The sequence below is a fragment of the Lutra lutra genome, chromosome 5 (genome assembly GCF_902655055.1).
Source record: "Lutra lutra chromosome 5, mLutLut1.2, whole genome shotgun sequence".
In the NCBI taxonomy this organism is placed as follows: Eukaryota; Metazoa; Chordata; class Mammalia; order Carnivora; family Mustelidae; genus Lutra; species Lutra lutra.
The window spans coordinates 16191946-16207998 of record NC_062282.1 but is presented as its reverse complement, the minus strand read 5'-3'; the positions used below and the strand labels follow the sequence as shown (position 1 = coordinate 16207998).

The 16053-nt window shown below is 36.9% G+C and overlaps 1 protein-coding gene across 1 annotated transcript in view; it reads left to right on the top strand.

Moving 5' to 3' along the window:
- Window positions 1–4581: 4581 nt before the first annotated feature.
- Window positions 4582–16053, top strand: part of CDH18 (cadherin 18) — a 482604-nt gene continuing 471132 nt past the window's right edge. Inside the window, 1 exon segment of the mRNA XM_047731353.1 lies at window positions 4582–4735. The gene's annotated coding sequence lies outside the window, so the exon portion shown is untranslated.

Sequence of the window (16053 nt, the reverse complement as noted above, 5' to 3'; positions counted from 1 at the left end):
TGTTAGATTTGAGATAATACTTAAGTTTTCAAAAGTCTTAAAAATATTTCTAGTTCTTCATCCAAATATACAGGTTTTTGTACAAAATTTCTATAGATCCCTTTGGTTTTCATAACATTGAAAGCAGTAATTGGAGGAGGCTTGGTGTCAGAACTCTCTGGCTTTTACTACTAGATACCTTCTTGCAGGTAAGTACCTCTACATTTCTAAACATGTGAGATTGGTGCCTTAGCCAATTGTGTACCAAGTAATTGTACTGGAACTTCTTCATGTGTGCGTAATGAAATCATGAGAGATACAATGATGGTATATAGAAAGATCATGTTATATACATCGCCCCTATTCTGGTCTACTGTGTTCATCACAGAAAGCAGTGGGGTCATGCTGGCATGACTTTTATGTGAATGGGATTCAGACTAAGGTGATCCTACCATTTTCTTCCCTTATTGAATTGCTTATCTCTTTAATTAATCACCTTATAGCTTTGCCCAATTCCACATTTAGTTCAATACTTTCTAATTTATAGATTCTATATTTAATCAAGTTGTGGAAGTTGGAAAATTGCGCATCTATACTTTTACTATACTATTTTATTCACATCAAATCTACAAAGTTTGCTGACAGGTTTTCAGATTCTTTAAAACAAACAAACAAACAAACAAACAAACAAACAAACAAACAAACAATCTGGTATGTACTTTGTGTAACCTTTCTCCAAAAATGAATCTTGTGAAACTAGGGTCCAATGGTTAGTAAATCTTCTCTTATTTGGGAACCAGTGCCTTCATTCTATCATTTACAGTGCAACAATTATCTTTTTTTTCTAGAAATCAAAACTATATTCATAGAAGTTGAGTTGCTTTACTTTTTCCTTTGTCAATTATCAATGTTGTTCTTTTAGATCCAAACAAGTTCATTGGTTCTTGATATTTTACATAAACTGAAGAAATTTTTCCTAAAAAATGCATTCATTGGGGCGCCTGGGTAGCATAGTGGGTTAGGCCTCTACCTTCAGCTCAGGTCATGATCTCAGGGTCCTGGGATGGAGCCCCACATTGCATAGGGCTCTCTGCTCAGCAGGGAGCCTGCTTCCCCCCCACACGTGTGATCTCTCTCTCTCTGTGTCAAATAAATAAATGGAATCTTTAAAAAAATGCATTCATTAATTTAACTATTATTATGAGTCAGGGAGGTGCTACTTCTTAAAGTAATTATATATGTAGTTAACCTTGAAATATTTTTGTTAGATCACTCTTCTTCATTGTCCATTCAATATTTTCCCAGTACTCTGCAATTCTTAATCTGAAGTGTGATAGATAACAGCATGAATAAAGGTTACCTTGGTTAGGTCCTCTTTGATCATACAATTAGAGGTAACATTTTTATGAATCGAAGTTTTCTCCTTTCTTTCAAAAAGATACCTACAACCTGGACTATCTGTCACCCCAGGACATAAAATAAATACCTGCAAAGGAAATTGTGTGTGGCTTAAGTTCTCAGCAGCTGTTTCTCTTTACATTAAAATCAGATCCTTTTTAAATATTATTATACTTTTGGTAATTTCAGTTAAAAATCAAACCACAGCACCCTGTTGGAGTAGTTGACTACTCTGAAGGCTGAATTAGAACAAGGGCTATCCCTGCATTTCCTTTATGTTTCTTCTTTATTTAGATTTGCAAACACTGAATTTCCAGGGTAAAATTGAGCATGAGATAACATCTAAAGAGATCATTTCCGGAGTGTGTCTCTCAGAGAATGATCACAGTTTAGCATGACAATTTTATCTTTCCAGTGTCTGTAGTCTGACCAGCATCAATTGCCTGTTGGATGCTTCTCTGTCACCAGCGAAAATGATTCTTATAACTATCCCAAGGTAACTTAAGTGGGGACTCGGGATCAGAAATGCCCATGCTTTCAGTTTCCAAGATTAAGTCTGTAATAAATTCTGCTGACTGATACATTGTTCAGTTTTTTGAAGTAATCGTTGACATAAGGAGAAAATAAACACCTGCCCACCTCCTGGCTTTCCCCAAACAGCATGCTCCGCATTGGTTTACTTACTTTATTCTTCTTAAGCCGAGAATATAAGAGAATCACTAAGTGGCTGACAGGTTCACTTTTCTATGGCTAGGGAAGGTTAGCATGGTTTCAGAATATCAAATTTTGGAAACCATTTAAATCCAGTATACATTGCATCATTGAATTTGTGGAGAATCTAGAGCCCTTAATCTGGATGTGTCTCATAGATACAAATCCTCCCCTGGTGAATTGATTCTTTTTCGAGAAATGGATTGTATTGTTTGGTGATGCTGACAAATCCCTCGGTATGTCATCCCACTCAGGAGCAAGTGCCTGTTGACTTCCATTATGACTGTCCACTAGATGTGCTTATTATGGTCTTATCCAGGGAAAACCACCAAGGAAGACTAGTGAAAACACATTTTGTTTTCAAGTGTGTCCATAGGATGCTCATTGCTGGTGTCTCAGCAAAAGCTTCGGTAGCAAGCTGGCAAACATTTTATTTCCTTCAACTAGAGGCAGTTAAATAAACGGGCTTCTCTAGAGAATGTCATAATGTGAATTTTAAAATGAAATTACATGACCTCTTACAGACCAAAAATTCCTCTTTATATCCCCTTTATTCTTTTTTTTTATAACTCTCCTGTTCCTTTGTTGCCATGAGTTCATAAACACACAAAACATTGAAATGGATTATTGTCAATACTTTCTTCAGTAAACACAAACAAGAACTTATGTTGGGCTACTATGCCAAGAAAATCCATTTAAATTAGGAGGCGCATGCATAAGAAAAGATATACAAAACATGAAACAACATTGGCTCATTATTCTGATGCTATTGTTTCAGTCCCATTTTTCCCTGAGAGTTTAGTTTTTGGCTATTTTCAAATCATAAATGACTTCTAACATCTTATCTAGGAAAAACTTTTCACTTAAATGCATAATTCCTTCACAATTGGAAATGATCCAATGCAACTGTTTTTTTTTTTTTCATTATTTCTGTTAGTTTGTTTTATCATATCAAAACCCCAAAGCAAATGAAATCCCTTCGCATTTCATATCACTCAAGCTAAATAAAAAACAGTAAAATATAACTAGTCGATTCAAAACATCTCAGGTTAAGCCCTACCAATTTCCTGGAAATACCACTTATCTTCTCAACCTGTCTGATCTTTCTGGAAGCAGAAGAAAAGAAGGAGACAATTAGACATTAACTAACTTTTATTAAAAGTTTATCATAGTTTAAACACAATTGCACAGATTTTTGCTTAATCTTCACTAAGAAGTGATGATTGCCTCTAGATTTTAAAGGTAAGCATCCGGAGTCTTGTACACATTCAGATATAGAAGAAAGTCTGAATCAGGATCTGAATCTGTTTTCTGGTTTTTAAAGGGTCTAACCCCTCTATCCCACTGCTTCTCTTAAGTCTTTGTTCCTTTGGATCTCTGAACCTGAGCATTTATAGGACTGGAGTGAGTAAAGCTGCTTTTTTTAGTGGTTGCAATCACTGAGGGTCTTGTGGAATTCTTGATGTATCTGCAAAGTGTCCCCTGGAATAACCATTCAATTTAGATAAACTCCTATGCTTGTTTGCTACACTACTTTAAGTAGGGATCCTTGATGTTCTTAAGGAGTGAATGTGAGTGACTTTGTGCTGGGGGAAAGTGCCTAGGCTATTTCACATCAATTTTGAATTCTGCCCATCGGGCCCCAAATTCCTGTTTATTAATATCTGTGTACATTACAAATCATTTTAATGTACTCTGGAGTGATAAGAGGTGAGAAGTTTGTGTGTGGGGCAACGTTTGCCCGTTACAAGAGAAAGGGGGTAGGCAAGGCATTGCAGTTCCTATTTATCTTTACAAATATAATGCTGACCTCCAAGGGAAAGCTGCGTCTCGTATAAACCCTCCATGCCACGAGTAGTTTGGGGTAAGACATTAAAGGGCATCACTCAAGCTAAGTCTCACAGCTACCACCGGACTATGGCTCACTGATGAATGAGCCAGCAGTTCAATGTTTAGCAGGCTGTGACGACTTTGCACGGAAATAGGAAAATTTATTACCAGCCTGCCACATCAGTGCCTGCCCTTCTGCTTTTTCTCCCATTCCCTCCCGATGTCTACTCCCACTCCATCTGACAGTCAAACCCCTTCTGCCCCCCCCCCCCCCCCCCCCCCCCCCCCCAGTTTCCCTTCCCCGCAGAGAAAGAATGATCTAAACGGTCACGGAGTCCTGTCATTTTCAAGAGCTGGGATGCTAAGGAGGATGCTGTTGATCCAGGGTTTTAATTTAATTTATTATTATTTTTTTAAAATTAATGGCATTGCTTTCCACATGACCTTGCAGGAGAGGCTAAAGGGTGTCCGTTCCGTGTGCTACAGAATTTGTGCAGCCCCAAAGTATGCACGATGGGGGGGCGGGAGCGGGGAGAAGGAAGCAGAAGGGAAAGGCAGCGGCGGGAGAGCCAGGGAGGAGAGGAAGGAGGAGAGACAGGGAGAGGAGAGATCAGGCGGACAGGCTGTGCCAGCCAATCAGAGGCGCGCTCCGGAGCTGCAGAAGACCGAGCCGCGGAGCCCGGGGCTCGCAGGAGCGCGGAGCCGAGTCTGGGGCTCTCCGAGGACGGGAGCAGCTGTGCCGTGAGCACTGGGAAAGTCCCCTCTTTGCTTCTCATAAATTAAGTTCCTTTCCACCAGTTAGGGCAAGTCAGCCAAGGTAAGGCTTCAATAAATGACACTTTACTATGTAGTGACATTAATATTTTTGTGTACAGTGGGGCTGCTTACCCGGTTCTGAGTCAAAGCAGTATTTGGTGAAATCCTCCTCTGGGATTGGTTTCACAGGATCTAAGGTGAATGGGAAAGTTGTAGCTAATGCTTCTGAAGCCTTATGGCTCGAATACCTTATTATTATTTTTAAAAATTGCTTATCCAGGAATGTTGCTGTGGAGCCTATGGAATGTGAGTCTAATAACCCCGCTGGGTGTCTGCTCATGTTTATCTGTTATCTGCCCTGCCCCTGAAGAAGTTGGAAGGATCGTCTGCAAGGCACATTGGAGTAGCGATGGCATCAGATTGAGGTGTCATGTATGTCTAGCTATAAAAGTGAGAGAGAGCATTGTCAGAATAGAAACAGGGACGTTGAAATTGAAATTTTGGTAGTGCTTTTTAATTATTGCCTTTCCAATCTCCTTTAAAATTACATGATAGCTGAGTATTGAAGCTGCAGCTGAGCAAAGCTCATTTTCTCTTTTCTTTCATTCTTTTTTTTTTCTCCCATGAATTGCTTCCATAAGTGCTTATTAAAGCTTAAGATGAAACTTTTACTTCTTTTAAAGGGCACTATAAATGATGCAGAGAAAGGAATTAGGCAGGCTCCTGTGATCAGCAACACACTTTATTTAACATATGCCCTTATGTTTGTTAACTCTGATTCATTTTCCTTTCTTAAATTCTTGAACCTGATTTGTCTCAGTGTAGGAATAACAATTATCCTGTATTAACTTTATGTCTAAAATTCAAGACAAAATTGTGCTTATGCATGTTTGTATGCCTGTGTGTGTGTGTGTGTGTGTGTGTGTGTGTGTGTGTTGTGCGTACAGATGTGGAACTAGGAAAACCTGTCATGTAACAGGTGAAAAAAATACAATTTTATTAGCTAGTTATTACAGTTTTTCCTTATATCAAAGCCAGTCATACTTAATGAACTTTCAGATTAATCAAGAGTAAATGTTCCTGGCTATTTCCCTGCTGGATATCAAGAAATTCTAAAATAAAATTCTTAGCTAAAATTATTATGGTCTTCTGTGCTCAGGTGATGGCATCACTGCTTTGAGCTGAGAGAGACAGATCAGAGAAAGATTTTATTATGCAGCCAAAAAAATAAAAATAAAAAAATAACCACAAGCTCTCACAATGTTTTGGAACCTTTATTTTCCACTCTGGGATCACCCACAGATTTTTCAAAGCAGGGGGCTTTCCTTATGCAGTAATTGCTCTCTTCTATTTTAGTGGACTTGTCTTAGCAGAGAAAGTATTCTAAATCAAGAGTTTGAGGTCCACATTAGATCTCGTGTGTACCTTGTTGGATGTGGGAGGGGAAAGCGGGATATGATACCAGTAGAGAATAAGTTCTGTCGTATAACACTCTGGTCCAAGCACCAATCATCTTTTCCGTTTTTCAAGCCTCCTGTACCGTTTAATTCTGGATTTCTTGATAATGAATTAACCTAGTGTAGGGCAACACATTTATTCACTTAATAAGGCATTCATTTAATGCCTTGCTAGATAAGGATTTTATAAAACATAGTACTGATACTTTTCAGAGATAGCTAACTTAAGGAGGGGAAAAAATGATACCAATGGTCAATTTTGATTTCCTGACAAGAATTAGAGGTAGAAAATAAGGATTTACTGTTTTAGATGCAACAGAAATGCCCAACTGAAGATAATCCAATAGTAAAGGAAAATACAATAGTAGAAGGAAAGTTAAGAGCTGGGAAGCTTTAGCTGTAACTCTGTCTTGTGCATGTTGGATATAATTAGCTATAATAGTAGTGAACATGGCAATAGAAACCAATGCTCATGTAAAATCTATACATTGGCCTATTGGAAATTATTCCTCCCGATGTCCTATTTCAGATGGATATATGGGAATCAGAATGAATGAGTCAGTCCAAGTTCATAAATTCTTTAGATGAAGGGTGCTATATATAGTAAATATACAGTACTTTTTTATTGGCTTATATAAATACCATTACTGTGCTTCATGTTGATTATTGTGGTCTGATGAATGCAGACCCATGTTTACAGGTGTGTGTCCCACTTGTCCTGTATTTGGCTTGTCAGTGATTAGAAATCTGAGGTATGCCTGATGTATTTGAAAATTTCATATAATAATCTTTTAGAATCTGAACATGCATCTTCCTTTCTGTAGGTCTAGGATAAAACATACTGAACTTATTGGCTTGAAAATATTTATTTATCTCAAATCCATGTTTTTGATGCCATGTAGTCAGGTGAAAAGTGAGAGAAATTGAGAGATTAAAGACAACAAGTGTGTAAGAGGTTGTTTTGCTTTTTTTTTTTCCTAATAAGTGGAGGACTTCAAACTTTTCAATTTGCTTAATGTATGCCTTTTGTATAGTTGCATTATACATGCCCGTAGAACTATAGTTTGGATAAGAGCTTTTTAACCTTGGTGCTCTTGATACATCAGGCTGTATAATTCTCATGGGCAAGGGAAGCTGTCCTGTGTTTTGTAGGATGCCTAGCAGCATCCCTGTTTTCTACCCGCAATATGCCAGTAGCAGCATTTGCAAATTGTGACAAGCAAAAATATCTGCAGGCATTGTTAACTATTTCCTTGAGCGGGGGGACAAACTTGTATCCCTCTCCCACTGAAACCATGACTGTAGTAAAAACCAAAGATTGTGTGCAGAAAATGGTCATACAACACATGGTTTGAGTAGACAACTGCTCACATATAGTTCAGTTTGGGTGTTCTGTGATGACCCCCCTTCTCTTGCTTTGGAGTAATTTCAACTGGTGTTTCATTAGGTCCCTAACACAAACTGTGGAAGAGCTTATCAGTATTCTTTTTTTCTGTAAACTGAGAGAATGGCCTGTATTAGCATATGCTATCATTTGTAGGAACAAGAGGAAATTTTTAAAAAATGGAAAAAAGAAAACAGATGTGAAGGCTGAAGACACATTTCACTTTAATTTTTTTTTCAGATCAATCTTTAATATAAGTAATAAGTAAATGAAAGATACTGATTCTATTCTATAATAGCTTTTTCTTTCTTTCTTTTTTTTTTTTTTTTGGAGTATGTATATGTTTGTAATGTAAGCAGTGGGTGTTTACTCTAGTAATTCCAGGTGCTTGGAGTAGTTTATAATGTCCAAAGTCTCCAGAAGTAAAAGGAAAACATTTTGATTTTAAATGCATAGTTCTTAGTTGGTTGGTATTCTTTTGCACAATAAAAAGAAATATTGAGCTTTATGATTTGAACACATGGCAGAACTTGATCCTGACCTGGATTACTTGTGTCAAATGTTACTTGTATATAGGCCATTTTTCTTCCTCTGCAAAAGGGGATAAGAATAGGCAGGAGAACCCAACAATACAAGGTGCTAAAATGAGTTTCAATTTGTAAAGATCTATACCACTGTTGATAAATTATCGTAGAGTCAGTGTCTCTGGTGATTTTTTTAATGAGAATTGACTCAGCATGCTGAATCTTCCAGCTGTAGAGGTTAAAAATTATCTATAAAAAAATGGAAGTATTTTTTGTTTCATTTTTATTTAAATGCCAGTTAATTAGTTCAATTAGTTAATTAGTTAAATTCCAGTTAGTTAATATAAGTGTAATATTAGTTTCAGGTGTACAATACAGAGATTCAACACTTCCATGAAACAACCTGTGCTCATTACTAGGCCCTCCTTAACCCCCATCACCTAATTCACCCATTCCCCCATGACCATCAGTTTGTTCTATATAGCTATGAGTCTGTTTCTTCATTTGTCAATCTCTCTCTCTCTGTTTTAGTTTTTTCATCTTTGCTTGTTTGTACAAATGTCAGTATTATTATATACCATTCATTTAGGTAATCCTCCATTAAATTTTTTTTAAAGTAAAGAGAAGGCCAACACAAATTAAGTAATTTAGTATCTCTATCATTGCTGATAGTGTTTTGACTTTTAAGTGCTGCACATATTCCAGAAAGAGATTTCCAGGATAATAAATGGACTTCAGGGAAACATAGGAACAGGTATAAGAAGAACGCTCACTTTAGTGTATCCTGATATGTGTGGGTGTTGTTTCTTAAATACCAGAAAATTCTGGCATGTAAACTTCCACACTGCATGGCTACATCAATTTAGGAAACTTCTTGGTAATCAGAGAATAAAATGAACAAAGTTCAATCCCTATAAGTATCTGAGTGAGATACTGAATAAAGCAAGTATTTCACTTATCTGAGCTCCCCTAGACTATGCCTTACCCTATGTTTTACTCATACTGCATGGAATATGATAGATAAATTGCCAGGAAAATGAATTTGGACGTTGCAGATGCTTCTATTGAAAAAAGGGGAATTCACTACCATTTCTATTTCACTTGTTTAGATGACCATAGGGGTCTTCAAATAGATACTTACTTTTATTGTATTTATGCCTTTGGGACAATATATATGACTTATTTATAACTATGCACAATCTGATGTGACTGGTAATTTCACTTGATCCAATTATTTTCAGTCACTCTACCTGACAACAAAAGTATTTTAAATAAAAATATCTGTCTAGGTTAAACTCACAGTTATCAATGGGATTTAAATGAAGGCTGGTTGCCATTTTAACCTAGTGAATCATCATATTCATATAAAAAACTCTTGAAACTAGTGTTGGCAAAGGTGTGATAAAACTCTTATTTACAGTTATCCCTTGCGGAAGTGAAAATTAACATACCAGTTTTGAAAAGCAATTTTCAGTCCATGGATAGAGATGGGAGAAAGCAGACTTCCTTACATGCAACTTGTGGGAATAAACCACTAAAATACAGTTCAAAGTATCAAAAAATGAAGAAATAACTCAGGAAGTTAAACATAAGAATTCATATCAATCTAAATAATGGTAAATTGATGGAACTTGAATATTAAACTTCATACAAAATGTTATATAAAATGTGATTTTTAAAAGGACATCAAGAAAATCCATTTAGTTGGATAATGTATTGAGGCAAAAATGTGTATCTCCCAAATTTTCTGTACTGTTTATATATTTAAACATGTGTAATTAGTATCTTCAGCTGCAATGTGATATAATTTAAATGAGCCATGAAAATATAAACAAATTATTTTAGCTTTATGCAATTTTTGCTTTTATAGAGAACCTGCTTATTGGTTGATTGGCTCAGTTTAACTTACCAATAGATGAGAAAGCCCTATATTACTGATTGGAAAGTAAACCAGATCCAAAAGACTATTCAGTAAGATTTCCAATTCTGTGATTACAATTCTACTTTTAGATGATTTATCATATTTTTTAAAGAAAAGTAGTACTATTGAGTAATAGATTATACTTTATTAATTATTAAATTCATTTATGGAGATTACATTCTATTTGGGAAGAGTGATGATAAACAAGGGAAATAATGTATTAGTTGCAGAAGATACTACTATTAAGGGGGGAAATAAAAGTGGGGTAGGGAATAAAAGTTTTGAGGAAATGGGTGAAATTTTATATTTTAGCTATTATGGCTCCTAAGCCCTCTTTGGGAGGTGATTTGAATAAAGACTTGGAGGAAGTTTGGTTAAGTATGGTCATTGATATCTGATAAGTCATATTCCAGAGAGGGTGAACGCAAGTACAGAAGTGGGGAGGAATATGCACAGTTTAAGAATAGCAAGAAGGCCAGCATAGCTGGACTGAAGTGACAGAAATGGACCATGGAAGGAGATACCATTAAGAGATAATGGAAACCAGATCATGTCGAGATCCTGTAGATTAGTGTAAAGACTTTGTATTTTTTCTCAGAGATTTGGGGTAGTCTTAACTGTTTCTGATGAGAGAAATGAGTTAATCTGATGTTGTTATGTTAGGTAGTAAAAGAAGATGAAGGATACTGATGGGATTAAGGTTACTCATCAGCTATATATCAGCAAGGAAGTTTGGCCATGGGGTTGCAGTTAGACTAAAGAGGAGCTAGGACTGAACAGGACAGCTGTGCAATTAGCTCAGTAATTTGGAGGAGAAAACATGGTGACTTGCAGCAGAGTGGAAGCCAAGGAGGTGGGGAAAAGAGGTATATCTTGAAATTAAAGCTGATAGGACTTGACATTACATAGTATATTTGGGGTGCTGGGGGATGGTGAGAGTAAAGGATAAATTTTGTTTGCTGCATCCTGAGCAATTAGAAGGAGGCAGTTGGGGAGCACATGGCTGGCTCAGTCGGAAGAACCTATGGCTCTTGATTTTAGGGTCATGAGTTCGAGTCCCACATTGGGTGTAGAGATCACTTAAATCTAAGAAGAAGAAGAAGGGTAGGAGGAGGAGAAGAAGAGGAGGAGGAAGAAGAGGAAGGGAAAGAAGAAGGAGGGGGAGGAGGTGAAAGGAGGGAGAAAGGGGAGGAAGGGGGAGAGGGAAAGAATTGGGTAGAACAAAGTTTGGCAGGGGAAGGAGATCAGGAGTTAGATATGAAGAACTGAGTTTTGTCTATTTTTTCAGGTGTTTCGTTTTGTTTTGTTTTTAAAATAGGCTCCATGCCCAGCATGGAATCCAGTTGGGGGTGGGCGTGGTAAACCCTCAACCCTAAGATAGAGACCTGAGCTGAGACAGAGTCAGAAACTCTATCATCGAAGCCACCTGGGAGCCCTGTATATTTTTAGATTTAAATGTGTAAGTAGGGATGGCATGGAGTCAGTTGCATACACAAGTGTGGGGTTCAGTGAAGAGCTGTCAGCTGGAGGTAAGAAATCAGAAGCCATTCCTCATAGATAGCATTTAAAATGAAGAGATGGGATGTGAATGAAAAGATAAAAAACACAAGGCCAGGAGCTGGCGCAACCCAGCACAGATAGGTTGGGAAAATAAAACCCAGCACAGTTAGTTTCTTGAGGCTATAAAAACGAATATTGGCACAAAATTATTGGTTTAATCATCTCTAGATTTCGGTGTTCATTAATATAGTTCTACTCTTTTAATATTTTTATTGGCTTTAACTAAAGCATGATGTTACAATTATTGCTTTTTAGATTTGACAAATATGTAATATAAAATATATCTAATTTATGAATGACTGAATATTTTGCCTTTTTCCAACCCCAAATTACTCTACAAGTATTTTAAAAAGTAGATATGAAGTCTTCTGTAGCCAATATTAAAATTAAGGAACTGTATGTTTTTATGTTGCTATCCTGCTCAAGATTTATGCCCAACCTTTGATGTGCAGAAGAAATGTATAAAGGAGCAAAATGTGGATCTCTAGTTTCAACTGCCGGTATGAGGTGACTATAAAATATTTAAATTCACCTTTAAACAAATACGCAGGATTACTACATTAGTAGATTTTATCAACGATACTCACTCTAATGAATGCATTCTTTCAGCAACTATTCCAAGACACATGCACGCACATGCACATGCATTCACACACACAACTTTATGATCACATTCTGTTTCTTAATCTAAACAGACAATAACCAGCTTGATTAACCAGCATTTTATTAACAAAACTTCACTCAGAATATTTTCATCTTAGATGATTTCAGTGCTTTAACTTCTGCAACTCAGTTTTACAAAAGAAGTTACAAGAGTTTGAACAATTTAAGGGTGTGTTTAGTGTTATGTGTGACCACACTGAAGGCTCATGAGTGGGCAGAATAATGGTTCCCAAAGATATTCAGGTCCAAATTCCTGAAACCTCTGAATATATTAGGTGGTAGAGGAAGGTTAATGAATGAAGATGGAATTAAAGTTGCTAATTAGCTACTCTAAAACAGGTTGCTGATCCTGGAGGATCCAGGTGGGCCCATGGTAATCACAGGGTACTAAAAGTGGGAAAAGGAGGCATACAGGAGGTCAGAGTGATGCTGTGTGGGAGGGACTCAACTCTGATGTTCCTGGGTTGAAACATGGAGGAAGAGGGCCAAGCACTAAGTGGTTTAGGAAACTGCTAGAAACTGGGAAAGGCAAGGATTCTCTGCTTATTGCCTTTAGAAAGGAAGGCGGCCATGACAGACACTTGGATTTTAGAGCAGTTGTGACTCATTTCCGATGACTGACTTGACCCTCGTCAGACTCCTGGCCTACAGAACCATAAGATGCCAACTTTGTGTTGTTGGAAACCACCGACTTTATGGTATTTTGTTACAGTAGCATTAGGAAACTGATATAGCTACCTAGAATAAGGAGGTGTTTTAAGTTCTGCCTTTTATAAATCAATCAAGCAATCAATCAATCATGTGAATTTTTTGAGGCTAAAGATCTAGAATATCACTGAATATATAATAATGGAACCATTAACCTGATATCTCTCTATTGTTCAACATTATAAATTATTGAAAAAATCATGATATCAAACCTGAAGGATGTTTTCTAAAGCAGAATGTAAAGTATAATGAAAGAAAAGAATGTGTCTTCCATAATATGTACATTCTCATCCCCACTTATCCCCACAGTGTACTTCTATTAATATGAGTGTATTCGACTTCTGGCTCCTGTGTCCAAATATGATTTACAGAGTGTCAAATTCTTTTCTATAGCTCTTTTAAGCAGATTATTTATTTATGTAACAATGCAAACATCAACTTACAAATCAAGAAATAGAATGTCTTGCAAAATAAACCACATTTCCCCTTTTCACTTTTAAGTAGGAAATATTCAACTTTTGAGCAATAGCATGTTCTAAAAAGCAAATTTCAGTATGATAGGCCATTCAGTAGTTTAGAGGGTATAAAGATTTATAACCTGGTATGGTTAAGAAAGATGGATTTAGAATGAGAATATAGAAAACTGTGTCTTTTCAATGTTCTAAATATATATATATTTTTAAGATTGATTTCTTATTTTAGAGAGAGAAAGAGTATGCAAGCAGGTAAGGGGCAGAGGGACAGGAAGGGATTAAGTAGACTCCCACTGAGCCTGGAGCCCCATGTGGGTCTCAATCTCATGACCCTGAGATCATGACTTGAGCTGAAACCAAGAGTCAGATGCTTAACCAACTGAGCCACCCAGGCACCACTGTGATCTATTTTTAAATAAGTGAATAAGATGAGTCTTGAACAGGAGAAGAGTGATTTAGCCTCACATTCTAAATGACTCTTCCTCATGTTCAAAGCATAACACTCAGGTTACTGTTCATGGAAAAATGTGCATATTTTCAGTGAATAGAAACTTAAAGAATGGAATAAAGCAAACCTTCTAGTAGTATTTGGCTAATGACAATTTTATTTCAGTCTTTGAAATGTCTCAGTTATATCATTTGCTCATACCTGGTTACGAAAGTCCTATTCAGCAGATGGTTCTAATAGTAATAGTGGGCCTGCCCACCTGCACATGAACCATTCCAGGACAGGAGGAGAACCCAAATGAGTAATGCACACCTGTCTTTCTTAATCTGCTGGCTAGTGATATTGGAGGCACGGGAACAAATTGTTCATTTGAGCTTCCATATTCTTGATCCACATTCCATGATCTGCTTCCAAAATCCCTGGCTTGCCACCTAGGGAAGAACCAACTCTGAGTCACACATCTATCCCTGGCTCATAATCAAGTGACATTTCATTTTCTTCTTACATGTTTTGCTTTTCTGATTTATATTCATTCTATCAATCTTTTAAATGGTAGGTGCTTGGTATAACAAGTCAAATGATAAGGTTAACAAACTCCCGTTCCCTTTCTTCAATCCACACTCAGCTGAAATATTCAAAAATTAGAATTTTTATCCATGTATACCTTTCTTTATATACCTATAAACATGTGTGAACATATATATGCATATAGGTATAAAATGGGCAGACTTTTTCTACTTTTTAATGTAAACATATTATTTTAGTGTACAACGCAGTTTTACATAAAATTAGATCACTAATGTCTCTAAACATCAGTAATATCAGTCTGATTCTTCCTCGTCTTTGTCTCTGTATTAATTAGTTTTTATCCCTGCCTCTGTCTTTATGTCCTGCCATATTGCATCCTTTTTCTCTTTTGTGACTCTTCAATCTCATCCTTCCAAATTTTCATGTGCTCCTATGTCAGTTAACTAGCTCGGGCAGCCATAACAAAAACCCAAGGACTGTGTAGCTTAAGCAATAGGAATGTATCTTTCATAGTTGTAGGGGCTAATAAGTCTCAGTTCAAGGTGCTCGCCCATTCAGTTTCCTGGTGAGTGCTCTCTTCTCTCTTCCTGCTTACAGATGGCCACTTGCTGCGTCCTCATATGGCAGAAAGCAAGCTCGCAGATGCATCTTTTGATAAGGGCACTATCCTCATATGCAGGTCTCACCCTCATGACTTCATCTAAACCAAATTGCCTACCCAAAGGCCCTTCTCCAAATACCATCACACTAGGGGTTAGAGTTTCTACATAGGAATTTTGGAGGTACATGGTCCAGTCAACAGCAGCACTTCCTTCTTCTGTTACCCATTTTCAACTCTTTTAAAAATCATTATTATTATTATTAATTTCTAAATATTCTATTTCTTCCCTCTGCCATTCTTTATTCTACCAGTCATTCCAATCTCCTCAGTACGTTCTGGTCCCCATGCACCTCTTTCTCGAAAGTCATCTTATGTGACTTTTAAGAATACACCTGAATATTATAGCCATTTGTTTTTCTGAAACCCTTCAAAATACTAGAAACAAAGTCTGTACTCATTCCCTGTAATGTTTGATGACAATCATCAACTAGGTCCCTTTTCAAGATAGTTTAAAGGTCATGAGTATTGCTTGACTTCTGTACCCACTCTATACTCTAAAATCCTAAAACTAGTTTTTAGCTAATGTAAATTGTATATAAATATGCAGAGAATAATATATAATTGTGCATGCACAAAATGTATTTTTCAGCTCTTTCTCCTAAAATCTCTGACATTTTGCCTTGCCAAGGATATCTCAAGACTCTTCCCCTGGATTTATTGAATGCTATTATATAAAGTGAAATTTAAAATTATTTGTTACAATACTTTTTTTTTTTTTAAAGATTTTATTTATTTATTTGACAGAGAGAGATCACAAGTAGACGGAGAGGCAGGCAGAGAGAGAGAGAGAGAGGGAAGCAGGCTCCCTGCTGAGCAGAGAGCCCGATGCGGGCCTCGATCCCAGGACCCTGAGATCATGACCTGAGCCGAAGGCAGCGGCTTAACCCACTGAGCCACCCAGGCGCACTTGTTACAATACTTTTAAACAGAATTTCTGGACATTTCTTTAAGGAAAAAATGGACTTTAATCCATTTATTATTCACTTGAGTAATAAAAAGAATAAGTCAGGAAATGACAGTCAGTACTGAGTATCACTGATTTGAAATAGTCA